The sequence below is a fragment of the Callorhinus ursinus genome, unplaced genomic scaffold (genome assembly GCF_003265705.2).
Source record: "Callorhinus ursinus isolate GAN/ISIS: 27379988/994484 unplaced genomic scaffold, GSC_fseal_2.0 scaffold23, whole genome shotgun sequence".
Classification (NCBI taxonomy): domain Eukaryota; kingdom Metazoa; phylum Chordata; class Mammalia; order Carnivora; family Otariidae; genus Callorhinus; species Callorhinus ursinus.
In genome coordinates this window covers 6,968,255-6,981,893 of record NW_027397085.1, presented here as the reverse complement: position 1 = coordinate 6,981,893, position 13,639 = coordinate 6,968,255, and the positions used below count along the sequence as shown (strand labels likewise).

The window sequence follows — 13,639 nt, the reverse complement described above, 5'->3', positions numbered from 1 at the left end:
TGTAGTAGACCGCACACCTCTCATCTTGCTTCATAACTCAATCACAAACTCACTTACATTTGGAAAATCAGTTACATTTGATATTCTATTTACTTCTAGTCTGTAGAAAAGAGAATAGGAAACCTTGGTGTACCCTCCTTGCTTCGCATAGTCACTGTCATAACCAAACCAGGTAGAGCATCTAAAGGATACTTGCAAAGGGTGAAACACTCTATGGATGTGCAGCAGTGCCATCTGTCAGGGAACTGGTCATAGCTGTGGTGAGGCAGGCCCCTTCACCCCCTCACCACATTGCTGGCCACTGAAAGTATCCCCTGCACCCAGGGGACCCTGGCCACTGAATCATTCAGATTGCCCAAGTCTGGGAAGGAATTGCCCCCCCCCCAAAATCCCCTGAAATCAACCCAAAGCTCAGGAACTAGGAAAAGGTTACAGAATAGTCATCCACTTTCTGGTCACATAGTGACTCTTAAGCACACACATTAGTGTCATTGCTGTCCCTCCTCACACTGCATTCACCCTACTTCTATTCCTCTAGTTTCACAGTGGCTTTTTTCTCCTCAGGATGAGGGTAAATCCAACCATATCTTCCAGACTGATCCCCTGCCCAGTTGTTTCAACAACATGGTAGGGAAAGATTGTACCAGCTTCATTCGAAGCCTGAAGTTCCAACTCATTGGGAAGAGGGCTTTCATGTGTCTTTGCCTTAAACCTGTAACCTTTTAAAGCCCTTGGCTAAAAAAAAACTAGAAAAGTTTGAATAGTTTGATGATATAAGGAAAAAAATTCATGTATGCCAAAAATCACATAAAATTGGGGCATCTGGGTGATGACACAGTCTGCCTTCGGTTCATGTCATGATCCCAGAATCCTAGGACCAAGCCCCACATCAGGCTCCTTGCTCAGCAGGGAGCCTGCTTATCCCTCTCTTCACCCCGCCACTCATATGCTCACTCAGATAAATAAATAAAATCTTATTTAAAAAATTAAAAATGAAATGGCAGGCTGGAAAAATAATTACAACATATGACAGAGAAACAGTATCATTTGATATCTAAGAGCTTCCACAGATCACAAATGTGACTACTTCAAGTGGAAAATTTGGCAAAAACCATCAAAAGGGAATGCAAATGAACAGTTCTAAAGACAGATCTAAAAAAAAAAAAATTTTTTTTGGCTAGTTTCAAGTAACACCAGACATCCAATTCTCATGGACTCGCCAGTAATGGAATTGTTTTGACAAAACATACAGGATCATATCTGCCAGTCGTAAGTTGTGTGTGTGCCCATGGGTGTGTGTAATCTCTGTATAAGCCCACACCTGCCTGAGACAGTGTAGATGATGGAAGAGAATGGTACCAGAAACAGGGATTGGACTGTTTCAAATTTAAAATTTATGAAAACACCATATACAAATACAACCAAGATTTCAAATCTGAGAATTTGGACAAAGGGAGAAAGAAATACTTCTATATTTAGGGAGGAAGATAGAAGCAGTCTCACAAACTCTTGTTTTGCAACAATATCTGGAATGAAGTATACAAGGCCCTAGGCTCATCTAAGGCTACAATCACACAGGAAGAAAATCCATTCATGAAACTAAATCGTCCTAAGGCAAATGGCATTTCATGAGGAGAGACTACAACCAAAGTGTGAAGGACATTTTCCAAATCAACGTAAAAGTGTGAAGAAATAGCTGGATCTAAATTGAGTGAGAATTGTGCGACAAACTGATGAGGTGGTGAGGAAAAGCTAGTTAAGATACTGACAGGCTTACTCTGAGAGTCTGAATGCTACAAGACAATCTGGAAGATTCTGGCTAAAGACTATTTCCTTGGAAGGGTTAGCCAAAGAAAGAATTCTTTGACGGGCTTTGCCATAGGTTATTGTCTGTTTTGGGGAGCTTTTTGACTTTGAGCGTTTGGGGGTAACTTGGTTTTAGTTGATCAGTTTGTCTCTGTCTTTCTCCCGTTCTCCCCTTCTCCCCAGTCTCCATTACTAGCAACAGGCTGATTCTGTTAGATTATTAACCTTCTCTGGCTTTCTAATAAAAAAGCTACATTTGATAGATAGCATCATTTAATGGACTATTTGGGAAATAACCCCTTCAAGTTTTCATCTTCATTTGTGCTGATTGAAGAAATGCTGGAGCTAACTTAACATGGAACTGTTTGAGTGAATAATGTAGTGAGTAAATAACAAAACACCTTTCTACTTACTATCTGGTAACAGGTAACTCATGTGAATTCCACTTAAAAACACAATATGAGTAAATTTGATCTAGAGTTTAGAGAATTGCCTATAATTACTGAAACCTTTGGTTTTTCAGAATAAAAGGCTATTGTGTAGGCTATTGTGTAGGGGATTGATGAGAAATTCATGAGCAGATAATGCCTCCACCTGAGAACTTTTTTTTTTTTTAAGAGAGGGAGGGAGGGAGAGAGAGAGAGAGAAAAGGTCCATGTCCAGCACAGAGCCCGACATGGGGGTCCATGAGATCATGACCTGAACTGAAATCAAGAGCCAGATGCTCAACCAACTGAGCCACAGAGGTGCCCCTCTGCATGGGGACTTTTTAGGGAGAATCAAGCAAGCCACACTTTAAGAGTGTCGCTTGGTAGATCTTATTCTAAAAGACATGAGTCCTAGGCCAATTCACATCTTGTGAACTTCATGAGAAGAAAGAATATATGGGATATTCAAGGAAAGAATGAGCACCACATGTGGACACTCTAAAACTGACAGGTGAATCTGCTCTCTGGGTGCTTTCTAGGCTGCTGGCAAACAACAGGCATAATATAAAGCCCAGAGAATGTTGTTGTTAGCAGAAGAACAAGAAGAAAGTCATGGACACAGTTCAGATAAGCTGGCTATTGATCAAGATGAATTAAAAGACAAAATGAGTTAACAACACAGTTAGATGAAGGTGAGCAACTCTACACAATTTATTTTTAATGACTTTAAATAATATGAATTCATTACCATCATAAAATTTAATACTGAAATGCTTAAAGAAGAAAATGAAAATAATAATACCACCAACCAAGAGTAACTGTTAATATTTTGGCTTGTTTCTTTCAAGTCTTTTACATGAATGAATGTTTTCTTTTCCAACACTTACTATTTACTGTACATCTCTATACAATATGTAAATAACACTGCAGTAGACAACTTTATACATAAATCTTGGTTGACTATCATTTCCTTAGATTAGAGTCTCTAGAAAAAGAATTACTGAGTCAAAGGATATGAATTTTCAGGTCTTAGTATATATATATTGCTAAATTGATTTCCAGAAAGGTCAAATTTATACGTAAACTACTCATTTCCTTCAATGCATCTTTTTACCTGCTGTGGATCCTTTCATTTTCCACCTGAAATTAAGTAAACTCCTAAGCTTGACCCAACATTTTTGTAATAGAAATGGAAAATAATTCCAGGTTTATTGAGAGAATTATTTTGTGATATTGTGGTAACTTAACACAGAGATAATTCTCAAGTTGTAAAAAAAAGAAAAAAAACTTTTCATACTCATTATTACATTTAGTTCCCACAAAAACCCCATAAGATGAAGAGAATTCATTGGTAGAATGTTTCGAGCATGGGAGAGGATTTCAGGCATCATCTTGTTCAGGTTGTATGAATGTTTCCATGTGACAGAGGCAAAGGGAGAATATGAGTCTTAAAGTTCTAGAGCCCAAGTGGCTATAATCTCAGTTCATATATTACTTCCTACTGGATGACCTTGACTCTATACTGGCTCCTGTAAGCCTTTTGTCATTCCCAATTTCCTCCCCTCCTGTACTTTTTTTATCAGTCCATTGGGAAGTATACCACTCAGTCTCTCCCTATATTAAGGGATTTGTGAATAACTAGAAATCTAGACACAGATTCCTAAGCAGAGACAGAGCAATTTGGAAACAAGCATTTTATCTGTGATGTATATGATGACTTAGAAAAGAAGCATATGGATGAAAATGAGCCAGTGGAGTTGAGGTAATCAGGTCTGAACTTGGAGTGAACTTGATAAACGAAAAGTGGTCAAGGGAAACTTAGTAAGAACAAGTCTAAGGTTCCAGGCTCGACATATTTCACCACCAGACTGTTCTGACCATGAAGACTGCTGAATGCCCGAGTATGCTGACACAGGGGGAATCATTTCCATGGATAAGTCTCACCTGCTCATGTGACTTAGGTAGTACAGGTGAATTCTGTCAACGGACAGGTCGAATCTTCAGTGAAAACTGTCAAGTCTTCTACCCCAAAGACTTGGACACTCTTTGCAGATTATCATCTGGTTAATGCGCTGCAGGATTATAATATATTGCTTAGAAGTTAAAACACCATTCTGCTGATGTTTGGCTCTCCAGCGGTCCACCATGGCCTCTGGTCAGCTGTTGCCTCATTTTATTTAGAAACATCTCAGTAGTATTTCCATTTTGGGGGTGTGTAATTTTAATTCAAAGAAACCATTTCTTAAAATGCTTGACATTTAAGAAAACCTGGCACTGGTATTGCCACCACTGAAGCCAAGTACCACATGTGTAGAAAGTAGCATGGCTTAGCGTATTATGTGTGCCAAATTTTCCTTAGAATTAACATTTGTGCCATATGTTGGTACCCTAAACTCAATACTCCTTTGGCTGATGAAAATGCAAAAGGAAAACATTCTCAGACTAAGTCCTGTTCTCTTTCTTTGTATATCCTTTTATGTAGACACTAGCAGTGATATTCCTTTGGGCGTGAAAATGAGCACCTGCTCTGTAATTCTTGGTGAGAGGTCAAGCACCCAAAGACTTGGAGGCAGGAAGACCTGATGTTAGCAGGCAAGGGTGCCTGAAGGCAGCATATCTGCAAGGTAGTCCTATGTTCTCAGTTTATTATTCAGCTCCTCACAATGTCTTGGGCAAGAACTTGGAAGTAGACTCCAGCCTCCTCATTTCCCATCAAATGTTCGAGAGGGCTGAGTGGACAGGAGGTAGCCAGAAATCTCTCATGGAATTTAGAGAGAGTGTTACACCAGAAATTTACAAAATGCCCAGGCAACCTAAGGTGACAAGTGACCTATATTCATACATCCCCCTTTGTGGGTCTTAGGTGTTATGTCTTCTGGCCTTTGAAGCTCCATCCCCTCTGAGTTCCCTCCTCTGTTTCTACCTATCCCTGTCACATGTCGCCTCCATGATGCAAAGAATGTCCGTGGGCCAAGCATCTGCACCATTCTGGGTTTGCAACGTACTTTGTCTATATGATTTATCACTGTGCTCCCTGATCCCCTGCGTGGCTCAGGCAGAGTCTGGGGCTCTCCTTGACACAGAAGACACAGGCTTTGCTTATAAATATTGATCCTAAATCAGTACCAAAGGGTAGGATGAAAGGGTAAAGTCTTGTTATACCAAAAACACCAGAGATGTAAACTACAATGGGAATTCGGGGTCCTTAAACATACAGCTTTATTTCACTGCACTATTAAATAAGAATTACTTGTACTTGATGCTTAGGTAGGCTTTTGCATCTGTACTATGAAGCATACACAGTATTTAAGGGGAATGTTTGAAAATCCTCCCTCTAGTAGGACCTAAGAAAGTCTGGAAATCTACCTTCAGGAAAAGAAAAAGTTTATTACATAAGTATTCAAACTGTAAAAGTAGAGAGAATAATACAGTGAATCCCCATGTGAATCTCACACCAAGTTTCAATTACAACAAATCTTATTTCATCTAAACCCCACCTTCTCCCCTACCTCCTAATTAGGATGATTTTTAAGTAGATCCACGACATCGTATTATTTCATCTATAAATATATTTTAGGATGTATCCCTTAAACATAAGGATTTTTTCTTAAAACACAGCCACAGTGATATATGTAATATCTAAAACATCATTAGTTTCCTTAATCAATAAATATCCAGTTAGTATTCAAATTTCCTAAGAAAATCCAACTTTTTTGCCTCAGAATGAAAACCATTATTGGAGTTTTGTCTGCTTACTATTGAACTAGCTAATTTCCCACCTTCAACTATCATAGAATTTAGAAGTTTGGAAGGAAAGATTTCTTTGGGAAATGATAATTAAAGAGGAGGAAAAACTATTTGGACTTCCTTCTTGGGGAGCCAGTGATTGTTAAGATTGAAAACATTGATACATACTATCCAGCCCCACTGTGGTTCTTTTCTGGGCACTGAGGCATGGAAGAGAAAACCAACTTCCTTGAATTCATATAGTTAATCACAAATTAATTGCTTTTGAAATTTAAGAAGTTCTATTTAAAGTATTACTTGCCTTTTTAAACTCCTATGGAAGGACCTATATTTTCAGTGTTTTGTACATGGGTTTAGGATCTGCGTGGCTGCTTTAATGGTTTAGAGCTACGTGATCTAGTTCAGTACTCACTAGCCATGTGTGATATGGCTTTTGAGCACATGAAATATGGCTAATCAAAATGCAGACATGCTGTACATGTAGAAGCACACTGGATTTTAAAAATTTAGTTAAAAAAAAAAGAAAGTACCTCAATAATTATTCTGGTGGTTACATGTCTCAATATTTTGATTTATTGTGTTAAATAAAATAGGTTATTCAAATTAATTTCATCTGGGCTTTTTTTTTTCTTTTTTAAATATAGCTACTTGCAAATATAAAATTACATTTGTGGCTTGCATTATTTTATGTTTCTATTATACAATGCTGGGACTACATTAATTCATTATACAACCAAGCCAGGAGAGGGCTAGGGACAGTCATCTCTCTCACCCTCTCTTTCTGGTAAGCCCAGACACTAAACCATCCTACCGTAAATCTTATCTTTTTGAAATATTTATAGAAAAATAGATTTTCCAACTTACCCTGTGGCTTGGTCTAATACAGGTAGGTGAGTTCTACAAATAGGAGAGTCTTACATCCACTGGTACAAGTATCTGAAACAAAGAACTGGGAACACACCACTGGGCCATCCAAACCCGGGTCTACTTTCTAAATAGCTCTCGGATCTTGATCTTTCTTCTCTTCTCATCATGACCTCCCAGCTCTCTCCTAGGTCCACAGGAGCACCAAGCACCGACTCACCTGAGCTTCTGCCTTTGTCTCGTACTTGGCCTTCAGCATCACTCTTACTTCACTCAGCAAGCACGTAGGACCATCATTCCCCTGCTTTGAGGCCTCCAGCTGTTTCCCATTGATTCCAGGATGAGGTTCAAAATCTGAACATGGCCCACAAGCCCAACAGTCTGACCCTGTCCATTTCTCCAGCTGCATTTTGCTCACATTCCCCAAACTCTACATTTTACTCACATTGGTGTTCTCTCAGTTCCTCATCCATACTGTGCTCCCCCTCCCTCCAGAACCTCTGTACATGCCATTCCCATTGCCTAGGACACTCTTCTCCTCCCTCTGCCATCTTTGTCTGGTTGGCATGTGTCTATTCAGATCCCAGCTCAAGTGTTCTTTCCTCAGCACCTCCTGACCAGGGCAGATAAACCAATTTTGACACTCAGCGTATATCAGAGTAGTCATTTTACATTTATGTGTGTGATTATTCACTTAACATCTGACTCCCTTTGTAAACTGTTTGCTCTATAAGGGCAGTAATCCTATTTACATTCACTGCTATATCCCAGCACAGTGCTTGGCACAAAATTGGCCCTCAATTTACATGAAGGATAAAGGACAAAAGGCAAGGTGGTTGAACCAACGAGAATCCTGCCTCTTCTTCCTTTACTGGAAGGGAAGAGGGTACATCCTTCATAACCATTCCTTCACAGCTCACTGACATGGTCCTGGACAGACCTCTTACGTTCCCAAGTATATGGATTACCAAATTCTCTGGGTTCTGTTTTCACTGTCCATGCAGATTCCAGCTCTTTCTCACCACCTGCACTGCCCCTACCCTGGCCCACACCACAACAGGCTTCTTCTAGGACTTTGGCTTATTTTTTTGGTAAAGATTTATTTATTTATTTTTAGAGAGAGAGGGCAGGTGAAGGGGCAGAAGGAGAGAGAAAGAATCCCAAGCAGACTCCCCATTAAGCCCAGAACCCGATGTGGGGCTAGATCTCATGACCCTGAGATCATGACCCTAGCCGAAGTCATGAGTTAGACTTTTAACTGACTGAGCCACCCAGGCACCCCCAGAAACTTTGCCTTTTACTCTAAAATCAGTGGAAAATCACTTCCTAATAGCCTCCTAGCTCTTCTCATTTCCAAACTTTGGCTCCCTTTAGCTTACTCTCAACACACTAGTCAAATTGATTCTATTAAAATGTAAGTCAGATCTTGTCACTCCCCTGCCTAAAATTTTCCCGCCATCTTTTATTTTAGAATAAAAGCCAAAGTAGGGACGCCTGGGTGGCTCAGTCGGTTAAGCGTCTGCCTGCAACTCAGGTCATGATCCCAGGGTCTTGGGATGGAACCCCGCATCAGGCTCCCTGCTCAGCGGGGAGCCTGCTTCTCCCTCTCCCTCTGAGTGCTCTCTCGCTCTCTCTCTCTCTCAAATAAATAAATAAATCTTAAAAAAAGAAGAAGAAGAAGAAGAAGAAGAAGAAGAAGAAGAAGAAGAAGAAGAAGAAAGAAGAAGAAGAAGAAGAAGAAGAAGAAGAAGAAGAAGAAGAAGAAGAAGAAGAAAGAAGAAAGAAGAAAGAAGAAAAGCCAGAGTCCACCCAGTGGCATCCAAGGCTGTCCATGTTATACTTACCCCCCCCCCCACAGAGCATACACTACCACACCCTCCATTGCTTACTCCACTCCAACCCCACTGGCCACAGAAAGCAGTCTCCCACTTCCAGATCTTGGCACTTGCTTCTCTTTCTACCTGGAGAGCTCTTCCCCAGATATCTACATGGTTCTCTCTTTTGCTTCCTTCAAGTTTTTGTGCAGTACAACGTTTTCACTGAGGCCACCCTAACCCTGCCCCCCTCAGCACTCTTACTCCCTATTCACTCTTTCTTCCTGCTTCGTAATGCTCCATACCTTTTAACATGTAACTTATTTATTTTATTTAGTGTTCATTTCCGTCCACTAGAATGCAGGCTCCATAAGCACAGAGATGTTTGTCTTTTGTTTCCTGATATATCCCCAGTGCCTATAACAGTGTCTGCTGGAATCGGTTAATAGATGTTTGTTGAATGAAAAACCAAGACTCAGCCCATGCTGAGAAATAGGCAGGCTCGAAATCAGCCATCTAGTGTGAACGTTCAGAAGTGGCCTTTGCTGTCAGCAGGCTGACTTGGCTCTACCTTGGAGCTGGTTCAGGAATCTTGGAGGTTCCCTAAGCCTGGATCATCTGCCCAGTTTCCCAGTGTCATTCTGGTAACTGTCTATGAGGCCCAAGGAAATGGTTTGGTTCCAGAGAGCATCTAAATGTCTCCTCCCAATATCCTCTCCTCCTCCCCCTCCTTCATCACACACAAATACACCACACGACCCTCTCACTTTCCAAGGACACAACTCAGGCTATTTCCAAAACTGAGATTCTGATCCAAAACAGTAGCACAGTGCACCTCCATGTGCGCAGGAAGAGACAGAAGACCTCTGAGCAATTTCCTGGCCCTATATTTTTCCATTCCAGTAAATGAGGCCTTCTTTAGCTCAGAAATCTCTCTCTGAACCAAGCCAATGCCTTAATGCTGCCTGCCATTTGTCACTGCCCGGGCTTGTTTCTTTGTTCTCTTATTTTCTATTTTAAGTGATCAGTGCCTGGGTCGCTTATGTCAAAAAATTTTTGACTTCTAGCTCTACCAGGTGTTGACTACTAGTTAAGGCACATATAATGCTAATGGAGAGTTCCCTTCCTAGGTAGGCATTTTATTTAATAATACATAATACTTCAGTTGCACTCTCTGTCTTCAAAGAGTTTTGCAAACTATATACTCATTAGGCTAAGCAGCACTTGAGTTCATGCTTTATGGCTCAGAAACCAGCAAGGTTAAATAATTTGCTTAGACTCTAGCTAGCTGTGCTTCAGGCAAAGCACTTTGCTTTTTTAATGGATAAGGAAATATAACCAATAAAAATGTTATTCTTTAGCAACTGACTTAATAAATTAGTTTTCAGTTCTTTCCATGTGCTTTTTAAAGCCATATTTGTAACTTGCTGCCATGGCTGTGCTGGCTTCTCTTTGCTTCCAGATACCATTTCATGGTCTTCTTCTCCCTTCTCCCCTATCCCTCCTTTTCCTCATTTTTTAAAAAATATTTTATTTGAGGGCGCCTGGGTGGCTCAGTTGGTTAAGCGACTGCCTTCGGCTCAGGTCATGATCCTGGAGTCCCGGGATCGAGTCCCACATCGGGGTCCCTGCTCGGCGGGGAGTCTGCTTCTCCCTCTGACCCTCTTCTCTCTCATGCTCTCTATCTCTCATTCTCTCTCTCTCAAATAAATAAATAAATAAATCTTTAAAAAAAAATATTTTATTTGAGTGCTCGCTTCGGCAGCACATATACTAAAATTGGAACGATACAGAGAAGATTAGCATGGCCCCTGCGCAAGGATGACACGCAAATTCGTGAAGCGTTCCATATTTTTTCAATGAATCATGGAACACTACACCAAAACAAATTATGTAATATATGGTGATTAACATAACAATAAAAAAATTAAAAAAAAATATTTTATTTGAGAGAGAGAGTGCAGGAGCAGGGGGAGAGCAGAAGGGAGGGAGAGGGAGAGGCAGGCTCCCTGAGAAGCATCACAGATGCTGGGCTTGATCCCAGGACCCTGGTATCATGACCTGAGCCGGAGGCAGACGCTTAACGGAGCCACCCAGGCGCCCCCCCCCCTCTTCCTCCTTTTCTCGCCTTTATCCTCTCCTGGTTTCTAGGGGTACTCTAGCTGCCAAGGGAAACCTCCCATATCCCCAGCCTAAAAGTAATCCTTATCCCTGCCCCTCTGGGGCCCATTTTCAGGTGATAAGCGTATTATTATTCATGGATGGGGAAGGCTTGAGGTCAGTTTCCTAGGGAGTGGTGAAAATCAAGAATAAGTATATTTTTCTGGCCTATCAATTTTATGTAGTGGTGAGTGATTTAAAACATTTTACATGCAAACAAATGTGGATATGTTATGGAGCAGAATGCAAACCTACACGCACGCACCCAGGACTGGTTAAAGTCTGAAATTGCACCTGTGGTAGACCACTTGGGATTTTTTTTCCTCTCTCATTAGGGGTACTTGGATTAGAAAAGTCTGAGGAGAACTAACATAGCATAGCCCTTCGTCTGGGCTCCAGGGAGATGAAATATTGGGATTGATTTTCTAAGGGCTGGTAGAATCAGTCTTGTTATTTTGTTTCTTTGAGCAAGATTTTTTTTTTCTAGAGATTGTCTTGAAAGTAATAGAGGGAGACTGGGACATCCTTTCCCCTTGACCTTGAACATCCACCAGGCAGCAACCTTACCAAACTAAGGGCAGAGTGGCCCTTTTCTCATTAAATAGCAAATAAAGGCAATAAGCAAAGAAACCTGTTGTACTTGAAACTATGATTAAAAACAAAAATCTGGCATGTGTTCAAAGATGAAACTTCTATTACGTAATGATTTCATGCCAAGTGTGGTAAAGATCTTTACAGAGAGTAGAAATTGGTACAATAAAGTAAAGGCTGAGTCGCATTAACTTTGATTTGACTCTAACCTGTTCATACCCAGGTGCATGTGCACACTTCCTTCTTAAGCCCCAGGGACACTTTATTTGGAGAGAAGGTACAGCACCACGTATGTGACAACGTGCTTATAGAACGTACCTGCTGTAGGAGAGTAGAGAGCCCAGGAGACCAAGTCACAAAACTTGGCTTGGAGTTCTAACTCCACCACCTACTGACTTTCCTAAGCATCCATTTTCTCAGCTATAATAACACTTTATCGACCAGATGTTTCTAGCTCTCCTGCACATATAGTTGGATTGCATTTCTCTCTTCCCTTTATATGTAGGCATGGCCTTGAGACTTGCTTTGGCCAACAAAACGTGAGCATATGTGACATGTGTCATTTCCTTGTGGAATCTTTGAGAAGTAGTTCATGCCTGCCATAGCAACCTGAAACATTTCCAATAATAGCTATTCTGTCAGCCTCAGGTCTAAAGTTAAGATGCCCTGGAACAAAGCTACAGTTGAGCCATGTAATAGAAATAAGATATAAATCCTTGTTTTCTTTCTTTTTTCCTTTTTCTTTTTTTTTAAGCAATGGCAATTTGAAGGTTGTTTGTTATTAAGGCATAGGCTAGTATACCCTGACTAATAGACTCCTTCGTGGATCTGGAGAAAGATTAGAATGTGATACGTGATAGGTAGTCTGCTTGGCACATAGCTGGTGCTAAGTAAATGCTAGCTCTTTTGACCTTCACCAAATTTCTCTGCTTTGTGATCCTTCTCAGCCCTTCCTGATCAGTCCTAAGCTGTGCTACTCTGTAGAGAGTGATTTTCAATTAAGAAAGAATGAAAATGAACTTTAAGACTTCTTAATTCCCTAATATGCTCTCAAAAGTGAGAGAGCCTGAGTGGATTAGAGTGGGGAATTCCCAGGATGGGCAGAGAACCTCCTATCTGAAATTTGTAAAAGAGAAAGGAGCTAGGGGTCTTATCAAAGAAATCAGTGAGAAAATAAAAACAATGAACTCTGAAAATATCCAACCATAGATATGCGCCACCCTGCCGCGTCATGCTACCATTCTGGAGCTGGAATCAGGGCACAGACATCTCCTGGGATTCCGGTTTTGACTACTCTTTACCAGGTTATCTGTCCTGGAGTGAAGTAGTCCTTGATTTACACGGTACCAGCTTTCCTGACATGTCAGCGAGAATGATGAAACTGGTCAGACCTCAAGCTTTTAGCGTTTTCCTTCTTGGTTTCTTAAGGGGCCACTCCCTTCCTCCACCCAATCCAGACTGTAGCTTCATGGGTCTGAGAGGGGAAGCCAGCCAGGGCCACTGCTGCTGTCTGGGCCAAAACCAGATCACTTAGAGTTAATCACATCACAATCCATTCACTGAGGCCATCGACCTCATACCTTTTTAGGGTATTTAAATCCACTTTAAAAGAAAAAAGTTTCTACCTAAAATTACTCTAGAAAGCCATGTCTCTGAGCTTTACTAAAAGAGTAAATCATCACTGATCAAGTTAGAAGGCATTCATAAGGGATGTGGGCCTCCAAATTGCTGAACATTTTGAAAAGAGGGGAAGGAAAGAGGACTGGAATATAGATGAGACAGAGCTATATAAGGCCTCCAGAAATTAGAATTAGAGGCAAGCTGTACAACTCTCTTTCAGAACCTCCAGTGGGAGAAGAGAGATACAGAAAATGGGAAGGGTAGCAAAGGAGAACAAAGATTTGTATTAAGCATCTACGGGGGGACAGGTACTATGCCAGGCATGGAGGGATGGTAGCAAGAAGACAGTCATGGCCCTGACCTTCTCAAAGGGAATAGACATCATTGCTATTTTGCACGGGTTCATGGCAGAACTTTACCATCCCGGCCCATCCCAACACTAGATGCCAAGGGTGCCCCCTACTCATTCTGATAACCAAAAGGTATCCTCCCTGTTTTCAAATGTCTCAGTGGGGGGACTGGACTACCTCCAGCTGAGAACTATTGAACTTGAGTAATGGTAGTTGCTGAAGGTGACAGAACCAAGCACGCAAAGGTGCATAAGGGACC

General features: G+C 41.1%; 1 protein-coding gene and 1 non-coding gene across 14 annotated transcripts in view; one reads left to right on the top strand and one right to left on the bottom strand.

Moving 5' to 3' along the window:
- ZNF366 (zinc finger protein 366) overlaps nucleotides 1-13,639 on the bottom strand; it is a 65,140-nt gene that overhangs the window by 36,307 nt on the left and 15,194 nt on the right. For 3 of the 13 annotated variants that reach the window (XM_073905353.1, XM_073905358.1, XM_073905361.1), the window contains exons 2-3: nucleotides 7,066-7,199; nucleotides 4,179-4,306 (exon numbers count right to left, since the gene is read on the bottom strand). The exons of 3 other annotated variants lie outside the window; for them this stretch is intronic. The gene's annotated coding sequence lies outside the window, so the exon portion shown is untranslated. Of the gene's footprint in view, nucleotides 1-4,178; nucleotides 4,307-6,845; nucleotides 6,931-7,065; nucleotides 7,200-13,639 lie in introns of all 13 variants that reach the window. 7 more of the 13 variants (XM_073905356.1, XM_073905360.1, XM_073905362.1 and 4 more) reach the window with 5 other exon arrangements.
- Nucleotides 10,409-10,515, top strand: LOC112839719 (U6 spliceosomal RNA). Its single transcript, XR_003212248.1, has one exon. It is a non-coding gene; the product is annotated as a U6 spliceosomal RNA (small nuclear RNA).